General features: G+C 39.4%; 1 pseudogene; it reads right to left on the minus strand.

Annotated features, from left to right (window-relative positions):
• Positions 1 to 1,198: 1,198 nt before the first annotated feature.
• Positions 1,199 to 8,806, minus strand: LOC145509447 (olfactory receptor 7E178-like; annotated as a pseudogene).
• Positions 8,807 to 15,715: the final 6,909 nt, after the last annotated feature.

Below are 15,715 nucleotides of genomic sequence, written 5' to 3' on the forward strand. Positions count from 1 at the left end.
ATTAGAAATGAAAATGGAGAGATCACAACAGACAACAGAGAAATACAAAGGATCGTAAGAGACTATTATCAGCAACTATATGCAAATAAAATGGACAACTTGGAAGAAATGGACAAAGTCTTAGAAAGGTACAGCTTTCCAAAACTGAACGAGGAAGAAATAGAAAATCTTAACAGACCCATCACAAGCACGGAAATTGAAACTGTAATCAGAAATCTTCCAGCAAACAAAAGTCCAGGACCAGATGGCTTCACAGCTGAATTCTACCAAAAATTCAGAGAAGAGCTAATACCTATCCTACTCAAACTCTTCCAGAAAATTTCAGAGGAAGGTAAACTTCCAAACTCATTCTATGAGGCCACCATCACCCTAATACCAAAACCTGACAAAGATGCCACAAAAAAAGAAAACTACAGGCCAATATCACTGATGAACATAGATGCAAAAATCCTTAACAAAATTCTAGCAAACAGAATCCAAGAACATATTAAAAAGATCATACATCATGACCAAGTGGGCTTTATCCCAGGGATGCAAGGTTTCTTCAATATCCGCAAATCAATCAGTGTAATACACCACATTAACAGATTGAAAAATAAAAGCCATATGATTATTTCAATAGATGCAGAGAAAGCCTTTGACAAAATTCAACATCCATTTATGATAAAAACCCTCCAAAAATCAGGAATGAAGTAACATACCTCAACATAATAAAAGCTGTATATGACAAACCCACAGCAAACATTATCCTATTTGGTATTCTTGCCTGGAAAACTCCACGGACAAAGGGGCCTGGTAGGCTACTATCCACGAGATCACAAAGAGTCAGACACAACTGACACATACGTGGAAAATACACAAGAGCTATGGGAAAGATGTAAATTGTAAATATGTAAAAAAAGAGTTGCTCATCTTACCAGGATGCTTGGGCCACTAATGATAATATGAAGCATCACCACAGTAAAATAATATTCAATTCTGCATTTATTACACTATACAAAGGATCCCAGAATACTCCCACGGTCTCATTAAAGACATATAAAACTCAGCAACACTCAGGTGTTAAGCAAGGAGAAGTGTTGAGGGCCAGAAGAACTACAAAAGTGAAGTGATGAGAGAGGTAGAATTTGAGGTCCACATGCATAATTTTGTTGCATTTTCTAACTTACGTTCTAAATAAATGACACAGGTACTGAGATTAGATTGTTTTGCTGAGGAACCTGCACATGGCCCTTTTGATGTCTCTATTCCTGAGACTGTAGATGAAGGGGTTCAGCATAGGGGTGACCACAGTGTACACCACTGAGGCCACTGCATTCTTCCTGGGAGATTGTGAGATGGCTGAGCTGAGATACACACCAAGGCCTGTTCCATAAAATAAGCAAACACCTGCCAGATGAGAGCCACAGGTGGAGAAGGCTTTATACCTCCCACCTAATGAGGGGACTCTCAGAATGGAGGAAAAAATTTTATAGTAAGAGAAAAAGATACTTGAGATAGGGAGAAATCCAAAGATGGTGCCAGCAGTATACATGACTATGTTATTGGTGAAAGTGTCAGAACAGGCAAGCTTGAGGAGTAGAGAAGGGTCACAGAAGAAACTTGAAATTTCCACACCCTTGAAGCAGGCAACTTGTAACACAATCCAGTTGTGTACCTGGGACTCCAAAAGGCTAACAAAAGAGGACACCAAAACTAAGGAGCAACACAGGCATGGGTTCATGATGATGGTGTAGTGCAGTGGCTGACAGATGGCCACAAACCTGTCATAGGCCATCACAAGCAGAAGCATATCATCCAAGCAACCAAAAAGGGTAAAAGTAGACATCTGTGTCAGGCAGCCCACATAGGAAATGACTCTGCTGTGAGTTTGGATGTTCACAATCATATTGGGGACAGTGCTGGAGATGAAACCAATGTCCGCCAAGGACAGGTTGGAGAGGAAGAAGTACATGGGCTTGTGGAGGTGGGAGTCAGAGGTGACAGCCAGGAGGATGAGCAGGTTCCCAAGCACAGTGACCAGGTACATAGACAGAAACAGGACACAGAGCAAAAGCTGCAGTTCTGGATCAACTGAGAGGCCCAGGAGGAAGAATTCTGAGACTCTTGTTAGATTTCCAACTCTGTGCTGCTGGGACACCTTTGGAAGAAGAAAAGAGGGCTTGAGAAATAGGAAATAAGTAAATGGGCATTGAGCACTGTGTCCATATTTTGGATTCAAGCAATTCATTTCTAAGACCATATACCCCAGTACCTTCAGCAGTATTTCTCAGTGTGACAAATTCTATCTGTTTAGAACTGTTTCCTTCTTGGTTTATGTGTTATTCGCCTCTGTCGATATACCCTTACTTTACAAAATTTCACTGAAAAGTGAAAGGGAGGAAGGACATTAGAGGTAATACCCCCAGGATCTCAGTAAAATACATCCTTCTTTTTTACATATGTTAGTGTATATGTTTCCATGCTGCTCTCTCCATTAGGCTGAATGAGAAATTCTCTTCCTCCTTTAAGAAAAATTAAATTTCAATTTAAAGAAATGAAGCCACATATATAAATCTTGTTTTATTCAAATATAATTCTAGATAATTCCTTCATTTAAAATATCTACAGATCTCTATGAAATACAGGGCTATGTCATCTGGATTCTAAATTAAAAATGAATGTTCATAATCAGAACACATTTTATATGATATGCAGTGTTTTATCATTCTTTATTTTTCTGTCTTCCCTCCTTCATGAAATAAGTGATTACTCAAATGTCAAGGTTTTCTTTTGAAGGCCATTTAGTATACACTTCATATCTTTGATGGACTCTACAGTCCATGGAATTCTCCAGGCTAGAATACTGAAGTGAGTAGCCTTTCCCTTCTCCAGGGGATCTTCCCAACCCAGGGATCGAACCCAGGTCTCCCACATTGCAGGAGGATTCTTTACCAGCTGAGCCACAAGGGAGGCCCCATTGATGGACTTCAAATTTCAGTTAATATGGTTTAATTAAGTGCACATAACCATAATGCATTGGTGACTACAAGATGGTGTTAGTTTACTGGGGATTGTCAATGATTAAATGACAATGAAAGTTAAGAAAGCCTCTTGAAATCTTTTCTTTTATATGGGGTTATTTATTTCAATTCCATCTCAGTAAAATGTCTGATGTGTGAGACCACTTACATTTTTGGACTCTATTCTGTACTGGTGGGATAATACTACATCATTGTTTTTCTTTTCTTTTTGGTTTATTGAAGTTTGATGGACAAAATTGCATATATTTGGGTTGTGCAATGAAGTTTTTTGAAAGATGTCCAAAATGATGATTTAATATACATCAACACTGTGAACGATTACCACAATCAAGTTAATTAGCATGTCTGTCACCTCACAGAATTTCTGTTCGTGTGTGTGTGTGTGTATGTGTGTGTAGTAACAGTTAAGCAGATATTTCTTAGTAGATTTCAAGAATATAATATAGTATTATTATGTATTTAGATCCCCAGAACTTACTTACTCATTTCATAACTGAAAGTTTCTCCACCAGTTTCTCCACCACCAGTTCTCACAACTACTGTTCTAATCCACGGTCCTAAGATTTTGACTTTCTTGGCTTCCACACATAAATGATACCATACAGTATCTGACTCTCTACATCTGATATGTTTTTTAATAAGCATATTATTTTCCAGGCCCATCCCTGTTGTCATAAATGGCAGGATTTCCTTGTTTTTATGGCTGAGTAACATTTAATTGTTTACATACATACAGCATGCTTTCTTTATTTATTCATCTGTCAACAGACACATACTCATATTTTCACTATTTAAAATAATAATGCCATGACATGGGAATGCAGATATCTCTTTAAGGTTCTGATTTCATTCCTTTGGCATCTACCCTGAAGTAGGGTTGTTGGATCCTAAGATAGTTCTACTTCAATTTGTTGCATTTTTTAATTTCTTGAGGAACCACCATTCTATTTTCTGTAATAGCTGTACAAATATTCATTTCCACCAACCAAGTACAAGTGTTCCCTTAAACTCCACATCCTACCCAATATTTGTTGTCTTTTTGTATATAACAGCCATCCTAACAGATGTGAGGAGATATTTGATTTACATTTGGTCTTACATGTCCTAATGTTACCTGATGTTGAGCACCTTTTACCCAGTGGTCTTGTTCTCCTGATCATAAACCCTCTTATTTACTGTTGAGGAGGTTAACACTAGGGAAGGTCCCACTCCCAGGTCAGGACCCAGCCTTCTTATGTGAAGGTAACAAATTTTCCTGTCTATCAGTCCTGATAGAGGGGTTGTAATTCTTCTAATTCTGCTTTTTATAGGCAATTCAAGTTCTTTATTTTGGCATTTAAACTATGACTTAATTGTGAAAAAAAAGATTAAAATAGAAAAACACAAACGCATCTGGGCAGTTTCCTTATCTATGAAATTATGATAGTAATCGAACCTACTGAATAGGACTATTGCAAGACAGTTTTTAAAAAATCATTAATATTGCTTTAATAAGTGATTTTCGGTTCCAGTTGATTATTTACATGTGCTTACTTTAAAAATACTCACTTACCCCAGCCTCAGCCTCAGCCTCAAATCAGTTTCAGGATCTCTACATGTGAGTTCTTGGTCTCCCTTCTTTGAAGCTGGGCTTAATAAACACTGTTTAGAATACAGTCTAACACTTAGAAAAAAGCTCAATGACCATCATCTATTTATACAATCGTGAATTCACTATTTTTAAAACAGAAACATTTTCTAATATTTGCTTCAGATTTCATATTTCATACAGATTTGAAAGACTAACAATAAAATTTAGCTTCTCTTGATATTTCAGCTCAAATCCATTTCTGTGCATACACATCCCTAATAGCAACTAGTGGCGTGAACTTGTGCGCACACTGTTTGTATGAAAAATGGATGGGTTCATACAAAATTTAACTGGATTTATTGTATCCTTGTTGCTGCCTCTGTGTCAACAAGATAGAGGCTCTGGGGAATCAGAAATCAATGAGTCTCAGTCATTTCTCTTCATCTATGAAGAATGTACTTGTGTAAACAAAAATAAAATGTCCTGTCAGGGATCAGGGCATCAGATCAACATATATTTAAATTTGATAACATGAAAATTAGCATAGTCATTATTAGGAACAAAAATATCAAAAAAAATATCTTGCCCTACTTTATGCATCCATCACACAATTGTTACACAAGGACTATTATTATTTTAGTCCAACTTCAGTGGGTTTCTGTCTGTGAAATCTTCCATGTTAGGGCTGATATGGCCTCTGTAAACTGCTGCATCAGTACCTTGCTTCACAGATAAAATCCCCGAACCAAAAGTGAATGGAACATTCTCTACCTTCCTTTCACCTCTGGGACCCAAGTAGGTTAGAAAACAAACAGTTCTTAGCTACACAGAGGTGGCTGAGAGCTGCGCAGGAATAAACAGATCAGCAATTGAGTCTTGAGTCTTCTGCCCCCTGTCAGTGGAGTGTGTGCAAATATTTCCACCTCTCTGTGCTTCTACTTCTGTTCTTCCTGAAAATAGTCTAACACCCACCTCTCAATTACATGTGGCCCCTAAGAGAAATTGGATATCAGATCAACAGATATTTGAATTTGATACATAAAAATTAGCACAGCCATTATTAGTAACAAAAATATCAAAAACGTATTTTGCCCTTCTTTATGCATCCATCAGACTTCCCTGGTGGCTCAGATGGTAAAGCGTCTGCCTACAATGCAGGAGACCTGGGTTCAATCCCTGGGTCGGGATTTCCTTCTTCTCCTAGAGAAGGAAATGGGAACCCCCTCCAGTATTCTTGCCTGGAAAATCCCATGGACAGAGGAGCCTGGTAAGCTACAGTCCACGGGGTCGCAAAGAGTCGGACACAACTGAGCGACTTCACTTTCTTTTCTTTCTATACATCCATCATACAATTATTGCACAAAGCACTATTATTATTTTAGTCCAACTTCAGTGGGTTTCTGTCTGTGAACAATCAACTCAGTTGACACTGCTAAATCTCACAGATTCTAAAACATTGTCCCATAACACACTGAGAATGAGTGCAGCATAGAGGATTCAAAATTAAGTTTTTCTTCTCTGAGTCCCTTACGCTAAATTTCACTCTTTTCAGACTTCCTGAAAGTGTTTGGCAGAAGTACAGAGATTTAACAACACATACATCTGGGATTGTATGTGCCACAATGTATGGCACACGTACATTATTTTGAACTGTTTTCATTTTTCTGAGTAGGAATGAACCACAAGACTCTGTTTCTGTGTCTCCTTTCATGATTGAGGAAACTGATTATAAGTACAGAGGAGAAAGTGGACAAGCGAAGTGAAACCCAGAAACAGAGTCAACAGAGATCTACGCTAAAGTGCTCTGCTGTGCTTAGTCGCTCAGTCGTATCTGCCTCTTTGCAACCCCATAGACTGTAGCCCACCAGGCTCCTCTGTCCATGTGGATTCTCCAGGCAAGAATACTGGAGTGAGTTATCATGCCCTCTTCCAGGGGATCTTCCCTGCCCAGGGATCGAACCCAGGTCTCCCTCACTGCAGGGTGATTCTTTACTGTCTGAGCCACCAGGGAAGCCCACCCTGAAATATCAGGTGCCAAATATTTCTATGACTTTTATCTGTGATCTCAGACATCCTTCGTATAGTTGCTGCAGCAAGTGCTACCTAGTAACCTCCAATGTGTCCTCCAGAAAACTCCAAGGGGAAGGGCACAGTTAGCAGGGAGTTTCTGCCCAGACTCACAGGGAAGTGACATAACTGTTTGGGTGGCAAGAAGAGGACTGCTCATAATCCCTGTGTCTTGAGTCATTCTCTCCAGAATGACTGGCTTCAAACTTGGCTTTAACACTTTCTAACTCATGACCTGATACATATGACATAAAATGTTGTGCTTATTTTCTCTTATTAATAATAATATGGGCAGTTATAATTTTGTGCATGCCTGTGTGCTAAGTCACTTCAGTCGAATCCGACTCTCTGTGAACCCATGGATTTTAGCTTGCCAGGATCCTCTGTCCATGGAATTCTCCAGGCTAAAATACTGGAGTGGGTTGCCATGACCTCCTTCAGGGGATCTGTCCTACCCAACGATTGAACCCAAGTATCTCATGTCTCCTGCATTAGCAGGCAGGTTCTTTACCTCTAGCACTACCCGGGAAGACCATAATTTGGTGCAGATGCAATAAAAAATGAAACATAAAACATATACCTCAGAGCCCAACACTTATGAAGTCTTAAGTAACAGTACCTGATATTACAGTTAATGTCATCCTCCTCACCATCTTCATCAGCACTTGTAGAATTATTTGATGTACTCATGGGAAAGTTTGAAAGTGAAAGTCAAGTCACTCAGTTGTGTCTGACTCTTTGAGACCCCATGGACTATAGCCTACCAGGCTTCTCTGTCTATGGGATTTTCCAGGCAAGAGTCTGGGAGTGGGTTGCCATCTCCTTCTCCAGGGGATCTTCCCAACCCAGGGATCGAACCTGGGTCTCCTGCATTGCAGGCAGACACTTTACCCTCTGAGCCACCAGGAGAGGGAAGTGGGAAAGCTTACAGAGACCTATTTACTGCTCTGGTGGGAGGCATACCAGGCAGAGCCACACCAGTAATGATGGAAGCAGAACTCTGAATCAGAGTTCTCACACACCCCAATTAGAATGCAGAACTAGTACAGCCACACCAGTAATGATGGAAGCAGAACTCTGAATCAGAGTTCTCACACACCCCAATTAGAATGCAGAACTAGTACAGCCACACCAGTAATGATGGAAGCAGAACTCTGAATCAGAGTTCTCACACACCCCAATTAGAATGCAAACTAGTACAGCCACTATGGAGAACAGTGTGGAGATTCCTTAAAAAACTGGGAATAGAACTGCCATATGACCCAGCAATCCCACTGCTGGGCATATACACCGAGGAAACCAGAATTGAAAGAGACGCGTGTACCCCAATGTTCATCGCAGCACTGTTTACAATAGCCAGGACATGGAAGCAACCTAGATGTCCATCAGCAGACGAATGGATAAGGAAGCTGTGGTACATATACACAATGGAATATTACTCAGCCATTTAAAAAAATACATTTGAATCGGTTCTACTGAGATGGATGAAACTGGAGCCCATTATACAGAGTGAAGTAAGCCAGAAAGAAAAACAACAATACAGTATACTAATGCATATATATGGAATTTGAAAGATGGTAACGATAACCCTATATGCGAGACAGAATAAGAGACACAGATGCATAGAACAATTTTATGGACTCTGAGGGAGAAGGTGAGGGTGGGACGTTCTGGGAGAATAGCATTGAAACATGTATATTATCATATGTGAAACAGAACACCATTCCATGTTCGATGCATGAGACAAGGGCTCAGAGCCGGGGCAATGGGATGACCCAGAGGGATGGGATGGGGAGCGAGGTGGGTGGGGGGTCCAGGAAGGGGAACACATGTAAACCCATGGCTGATTCATGTCAATGTATGGCAAAAACTATTACAATATTGTAAAGTAATTAGCCCCCAACTAAAATAAATAAATTTATTTAAAAAAAAAGAAAAGAAATTTGCTGTTAAAAAAAAGAATGCAGAACATAAATGTCACAGGGCTCTAATCTGAAATTTGTATACTGGTGCCCTCCCATCTGTCTGTCCCAACTGTCACGTTTGCCATGTTGTGCATAAAATCATGCTCCCCAAACTCCTTTCATTCATCAATCACTGTCTCTCTCAGGACTTACTGGGCTAGGTTGCATCTCTGCTGGAACATGACCAAGGAGCACAGACTCACTGCCCCTCTCCTGCCTGGTGTGTGATGAAGTCTCAGGATCCCTCCACAGGACTAGAAGGAAGACACAATCAGGCTGGACCTTCTAATGTAGGTTCCTACAAAGGATGGAGATAAAGGTGTGGACTCATAATATTAGAACTGGCAACATAATGAGCTAGGGACACTGACCAATTATTGACAAAGGTATGACCTTAGGGCTCAATGCTCAAAGCTCATAATTAGCCATTCGGTCCATGTTGTCCCACTCTCTGGAGACTTGTTCATATTAACAAAACAGGAAAAAGAGAAAAGTGAATGTCTTGGGAAGGGTCTGGGTCCTTCTTCATCTCAGGAGGAAATTCCATGTACTCTTGCTTCTTACCTCCAACTTGCAGGATCTTAACATAATGTCAGACATTTTTCCCTCAATTTTACACATTCAATGTGTGATTTTGATATGTTGAAATCCACTGTATCAATTATGAAAACTATGTAGCAAGAGGTCTAGCCAACGATGTGATGCACTTTCCATTTTCAGAGTTAATAATTGTCTGTAAAGATAACATGCTTTCATCTCTTTAGTTTGCTACTGCTAAGTCGCTTCAGTCGTGTCCGACTCTGTGCGACCCTATAGACAGCAGCCCACCAGGCTCCACCGTCCCTGGGATTCTCCAGGCAAGAATACTGGAGTGGGTTTCCGTTTCATTCTCCAGTGCATGAAAGGGAAAAGTGAAAGTGAAGTCGCTCAGTCGTGTCCGACTCTTAGCGACCCCATGGACTGTAGCCTACCAGGCTCCTCCGTCCATGGGATTTTCCAGGCAAGAGTACTGGAGTGGGGTGCCATTGCCTTCTCCGCTCTTTAGTTTAGGTTTTCATTCCATTGTATGTTTCCTCCCATCAACTGTGAACTCTTTAGTTTAGGTTTACTTTAGTTCACAGTTGATGGGAGGAAACATACAATGGAATGAAAACCAAGAGTTGGGATAAATGAGAGCATTTCAGATCCTGCCCACCACACAGGCCTCATCCTCTCTAAGGACTTTGTACACCAAACTCTTCCAAGATCAAATCTTGCCCATCTGCTTTTCAGTATATTCCCAGATTCACTGCACCAACATGATCTCAACAAAAATTCCCTGGAAACAAACTAGGAATGGGTAGACCTTCCTCTCCCCTGGGTACTTCTACAACTTCAGGTCATGCAGTCTCAAGTAGGCCCCTGGTTTCTGATATACTAGGAGAGCCCCTCCATCAATGTTGGGAAAATCTGCAGCTGTTCCATGAACAGATGTAACAAATTTCCACATGTTATGTTCCACATGTTTCTGATTTCTGGTAATTCAAATGGAATCCACTCAAACCTGGATATATTTTCTCTTGGTTTCTTTGTGGTCTCAGCTCTTGAGGATTTTAATAAAATGTGGATTTGGCTTACCCATTTTTGCTATTGGATAAAGTGGGATGTATGTGGAGAGTGTTGGGAGGTAACCTTCTCAATCCTGTCCACGCAATCTTCCTAACAGAGAATGCTCTCCTGAGGAATGCAGAGGTTGGTTTATGCTTAAGTGACATGAAGAAAACTTTACTTAAACCATATCAGATTGGATATGGAGGAAAGAATGTCATGCAACCATGTATAAATAAGTGACAGAGGATATTTTTAAGGGAGATTGCATAGCAGATATGCACAGGTAGATATGAGAGAAAGTCACCGAGTGTTGTAGCATTTAAATATTTAGTTCATGGCAAAACTGTATCACTAAACTGAAATGCTTTCACATTAAGATCTAGGAATAAGATTCTAGGGTCAAAGACAAAGATGAACTTATAGTACATGAGACAAGGAAACCAAGGTAGTTATGTTTGTACCATAAAATGTGACGTATGTCATGTTCTTTTCCCAGTTCTCAATACTCCCTATCATGATGACCAAATAGTAACTCAGTAGATTTTATTGGGGGCTTCCCAGGTGTTGTTGTTGTTCAGTCACCCAGTCGTGTTCAACTCTTTGTGACCCCATGGACTGCAGCACACCAGGCTTCCCTGTGCTTCACCATCTCCCGAAGCTTGCTCAAACTCATGTCCATTGAGTTGGTGATGCCATCCAACCATCTCATCCTCTGTCATCCCCTTCTGCTGCCTTCAATCTTTCCCAGCATCAAGGTACTTTCTAATGAGTCAGCTCTTCACATCAGGTGGCCAAAGTATTGAAGCTTCAGCTTCAGTGTTAGTCCTTCCAATGAATATTCAGGGTTGATTTCCTTTAAGATGGACCGATTTGATCTCCTTGCTGTCCAAGAGACTCTCAAGAGTCTTCTCCAACACCACAGTTCGAAAGCATCAATGTTTCAGTGCTCAGCCTTCTTTGCAGTCCAACTCCCACATCCATATATGACTACTGGAAAAACCATAGCTTTGACTATATGGACATTTGTTGGCAAAGTGATGTCTCTGCTTTTCAATATGCTATCTCAGTTTGTCATAGATTTCCTTCCAAGAAACAAGCATCTTTTAATCTCATGACTGCAGTCATTGTAGGGAGTGATTTTAGAGCCCAAGAAAAGAAAATCTGTCACTGTTTCCATTATTTCCCCATTTATTTGCCATGAAGTGATGGGAACAGATGCCATGATCTTAGTTTTTTTTTTTCTAAAACTCAGTAACAATACAATAAAACAACTCATTTAAAATGGGCAAAAGATTCTGCCCAGTTTTACTGAAGTATGATTGACAAATATAAAGATTTTATATTTAAGAAATATAGTGTGATGTTTTATTATCCATATATATTGTGAGATGATTACCACAATTAAGTTGATTAATATATTTATCACCTCACATAGTTACCATTTGTGTGTGTGTGTCTGTGCGTGCATGCATAGTTTTTTCACATTTTGTTTTAAGCCAACTTTTTCACTTTCCTCTTCTTTCACCTTCATCAAGAGGGTCTTTGCTTTCTGCATTTAGGGTGGTGTCAGGTTGCTGTCATGCTTGTGAGTCAACCATCACAGCATTTTGCATGATGTTCACAGTGCATATAAGTTAAATAAGCAGGGTGACAATATACAACCTTGATATACTCCTTTCCCAATTTTGAAACAGTCCATTGTTCCATGTCCAGTTCTAACTTTTGCTTCTGTCCTGCATTCAGATTTCTCAAGAGACGGGTAAGGTGGTCTGGCATTTCCATCACTTTAAGAATTTTTAGCAGTTCGTTGTGATCCATGGAGTCAAAGACTTTAGTGTAGTCAATGAAGCAGAATTAGATAGTTTTCTGGAATTCCTTTGCTTTTTCTATAATGGGTGTTGACTACTTGATCTCTGATTCCTCTGCCTTTTCTAAATCCAGCTTGTCCATCTGGAAGTTCTCAGTTCACGTACTGTTGAAGCCTAGCTTGAAGGATTTTGAGCATTACCTTACTAGCATGTGAAAGGAGCACAATTGTGCAGTGGTTTGAACATCCTTTGGCGTTGCCCTTCTTTGCAATTGGAATGAAAACGGATATTTTCCAGTTCTGTGGCCATTGCTGAGTTTTCCAAATTTGTTGGCACAGTAAGTGTAGCATTTTAACAGTGTCATCTTTTAGGATTTGAAATGGCTCAGCTGGAATTCCATCAGTTCCACTAACTTTGTTAGTCATAATGCTTCCTAAGGCCCATTTGACTTCACACTCCAGGATGTCTGGCTGTAGGTGAGTGACCACACCATCGTGGTTATCCGGGTCATTAAGAACTTTTTCATAAAATTCTTCTATGTATTCTTGCCACCTCTTCTTAATCTCTTCTGTTTCTGTTAGGTCATTATGCTAAGTGAAATAAGTCAGACAGTGAAAGATGTGGAATATAGTATTTCTTTCTCTGTGGAATGTAATATATTAAACTCATACAAGCAGAATGTATTTTCTGACATATTACTAATTGTGAACATTGCGTGAATATTGTAGAACACCTAGGATTACTATTTAAGTATATACTTTCAGTTGTAATATTTATGGATTTAAAATGCCCTATATTCATTTGCTATGAGAATTTAACATGATCTAATAAGAAAACAAGTGATAGAAGTTTAACAGAACATAAACAGAAAATTAAACCACAGAACCACATACACACACTCACACACACATACACACACACACTCACGCACACACACAAAGTAACATTACTTTGGCTTCTTTCAAGATCCTTTGACTGTCACTTAGGTTAGCTTAAATGGATATGCAGATATAGTATTTTAGTGATTTTAGTAACTTTTCTGAGGTGATATTTCTTTCCCTAAACTAGTAAGAACTTATCTTTTTTCAAGTATATTCTTTCTTTTAATATCAAAGTCTCTCATCAGTAGAGTTGGTTGATGATTTTCTTAAGTGGTAAAATGGAAAGCAAATAAAGTAGTTCTGCACAGCTTTCAGTCAGCCAAGATTACTACCACAAAAACGATATGTGACATCTCAATTTGTGATGGATAGTTATCTTGCAGAATGCAATAGGAGCCGTAAGATGTAAATATTCTGACAGAGGATAGGAAGGCATGGTAATCAAGTGGAAAAGGAGGACATCAAGGCTGTATATTGCCACCCTACTTATTTAACTTATATGCAGAGTACATTACATGAAATGCGAGGCTAGATGAATCACAAGCTGAAATCAAGATTCCCAGGAGAAATATCAATAACCTCAGATATGCAGATGACACCACTCTTTTGGCAGAAAGTGAAGAGGAACTAAAGAGCCTCTTGATGAAAGTGAAAGAGGAGAGTGAAAAAGCTGGCTTAAAGGTCAACATTCAGAAAATTAAGATCATGGCATCTGGTCTCATCATTTCATGGCAAATAAATGGAGAAACAATGGAAACAGTGACAAACTTCATTTTCCTGGGCTCCAAAATCACTGCAGATGGCGAATGAAGTCATGAAATTAAAAGACACTTGTTCCTTGGAAGAAAAGCTGTGACAAAACTAGACAGCATATTAAAAAGCAGAGACATTACTTTGCCAACAAAGGTCCATATAGTCAAAGTTATGCTTTTCCCAATAGTCATGTACAGATGTGAGAGTTGAATCATAAAGAAAGCTGAGCACTGAAGAACTGATGCTTTCAAATTATGGTGTTGGAGATGACTCTTGAGAGTCCTTTGGAATGCTAGGAGATCAAACCAGTCCATCCTAAAGGATATCAGTCCTGAATATTCATTGGAAAGACTGATGCTGAAGCTGAAGCTCCAATACTTTGGCCACCTGATGCGAAGAACTGACTCATTGGAAAAGATCCTGAGGCTGGGAAAGACTGAAGGCAGGAGAAATGCGGATGACAGAGGATGAGATGGTTGGATGGTATCACCAACTTGATGGACATGAGTTTGAGCAAGCTCCAGGAGTGGTGACGGACAGGGAGGCCCGGCGTGCTGCAGTCCATGGGGTCACAAAGAGTCAGACACGATTGAGTGACTGAACTGAACTGACTTGTCTTGTAGAATTCAATAAGAGACCTAAGATGTAATTATTGAGACAGAGAACAGGAAGACATGGTAATCAAGTGAAGTCCTAACCAGGCTGTTTCTAGTAAAAGGAAAAGTCCTCCCTTGAAAGAAGGTAAACTTATTATGAAGATTTGGATGACTCAACGTATCTCAGGCATTATTAGAGTCACACAGCAATTGGAATATGATACCACCTATTCTCCAGCTGTGTACCCAAAGCTAAAACATACCCTTGACTTCCACTTGTCTTTCCTGGGCACATTTTGCATCTTCCAATTGCAGGAAGATACATAACAGCAAACCTTTATACCCAGTTCTATAGTATCAGTCAAGAGTCAGTCAAGTAAAAAAAAAAAAACAATTAGTGTTTCTTCAAAAACTTTTTTATTGGAGTAGAGTTGATTTACAATGTTATGTTAGTTTCAGGTGTACACTACAGTGAATTAGTTATACATATATCCATTCTTTTTCAGAATGTTTTCTATATAGTTCACTACAGTGTATTGAGTAGAGTTCCTTTTGCTATTGAAAGGTTTGTTGCTGACCCATGTAAAGACGCCGGGATTCTTGGCCTCTGGAGGAGAAGAATTCAATCCGGGGCCAGAGACAAGGCTTGATCGCTCAGAGCTTTTGTGTAATAAAATTTTATTAAAGTATAAAGGAGATAGAGAAAGCTTCTGACATAGGCATCAGAAGGGGGCAGAAAGAGTACCCCCTTGCTAGTGTTAGCAGTGGAGTTATATACTCTAAGATAACAGGATTAGCCAGAAGGTTTAATCCAGAGACTGTCCTTCAAGCAGGATACATTATTGTTATAATCCTTGTAAAGACAGACCTACTCCCATAATTTACATTTTAAGATAACAGGATTAGAATCCAGAGAGTTTAATCCAGAGACTGTCCTCAGGCAGGATATATTATTGTTATATAATCCTTGTAAAGACAGACCTACTCCCATAATTTACATTTTAAGATAACAGAATTAGAATCCAGAGACTGTCCTCAGGTGGGATACGTTAGTGTTATATAATCCTAAGGAATGTAGAAAGAAAAGAAAAAATTTGTCCTTTCTTCCTCCTTGAGAATTCCAGACCCCTCTCTCCTTGGGGACCCCTAGACTTCTTATCAACCTGCCTAGGAAATGACTCTCTCACTATACAGTAGGTTATTAACAGCTATCTATTTGGATACAATTGTGTTTATATGTCAATTCCAACCTTCCATTTTATCCTTTACTACCCCTTACTCACTGATAAGCATAAATTTGTTTTCTACATCTGTAACACTATTTCTGTTTTGTAGATACGTTCATTTGTACCCTTTTATAGATCCCACATATAAGTGATATCATATGATATTTATTTTTCTCTAACATACCTCATGCGGTATGACAATCTCTAGGCCCATTCAGGTTGCTACAAATGGCATTA

Source organism: Giraffa tippelskirchi, chromosome 6, assembly GCF_054371585.1.
Source record: "Giraffa tippelskirchi isolate mGirTip1 chromosome 6, T2T-mGirTip1v1.2.pri, whole genome shotgun sequence".
Classification (NCBI taxonomy): domain Eukaryota; kingdom Metazoa; phylum Chordata; class Mammalia; order Artiodactyla; family Giraffidae; genus Giraffa; species Giraffa tippelskirchi.